We start from the raw sequence: 1,083 nt of genomic DNA on the forward strand, positions 1-1,083 counted from the left end.
TCGGCGCTCGTTTCCTTTCGAGAAATGTAAATAATCATCAGGTTTATCGGTTGGAAAATGACTTCTGTAAGCTATTGATAGCAGGCCATTCATTCACTCTGATATGAACATCGCATAACCGTTTGCTTTTTAATGTGCATCGGACAGATATTTTCGCGTCAAATTGAGAATGTGTTGGCATTGGGCGCATTAACACACCTAACAATTCGCCAGTTTTAACGAGGGACTATCGATGAATTTAATTTTAATAGAGGTACTCCGAGCGAAATTAGGCCGATTTCCCTCAATTAATGAATTTTGCTAATAGTCGGAAACAAAAAAAAAATCCTCAATAAGTGAGGCCTGCCCATAACCAAGGTGGATTATCCATCTGTCAACACGGTGCGTTACGACGTAACAAACGTGTGTTAGAAAATCCACCATGGCTCATTCGATATGCTACAGTATTTGAAATCAGTAACCTACCAAGCTTATTGTGCAAAGTTCAAGTCGCGATAGATGCGTCAAGTCAAACAAGAACACCAGAACCGTATAATACAATTGGTATTTGTGGTGTACTACAGTACCGGTAGAGGTATTAACTTAACCCCCCCCCCCTTTTTTTTTTTTTTTTTTTTTTAACTCTATCGGCTTATGATCACCACCGCATGTTTACTGTAAGTCGTGTGATTGCGTACATGCTAAGCCTTCCCCACAGACAAATCCGTGAAAAACACAGATTTTTGTGAAAAAGGTGTTTTTTTAATAGAGGGCGGTAGTGAGCGGGTGTGAGGAGCGTAGTCGAAGCAAACCCGAGCTGGGTGCCCGCGAAGCAGGGCCGCTCGGTATTTGCGTAGGCGGGCCCAGCGATGAACTCACCAGCGAACGGACCCGCAACACTCTCCAGAACATGTTTTTCTAATGCGGGGGTCTGGGGGTGCAACCACCAGTATGCTTTTAGTAGTGGCCCTTATCCGGTATACCGATATTTCTGTGCAATTCAACCGTAGATTGCTTATTCTTTCTGTGCTATTCTACCGCTCTCTGCTTGGGGAAGGAGAGCGGTAGAATAGCACAGACAGAATAAGTTCCCAAAGCACCACC

Source organism: Phytophthora parasitica, assembly GCF_000247585.1.
Source record: "Phytophthora parasitica INRA-310 unplaced genomic scaffold supercont2.3, whole genome shotgun sequence".
Taxonomy (NCBI): Eukaryota; Oomycota; class Peronosporomycetes; order Peronosporales; family Peronosporaceae; genus Phytophthora; species Phytophthora nicotianae.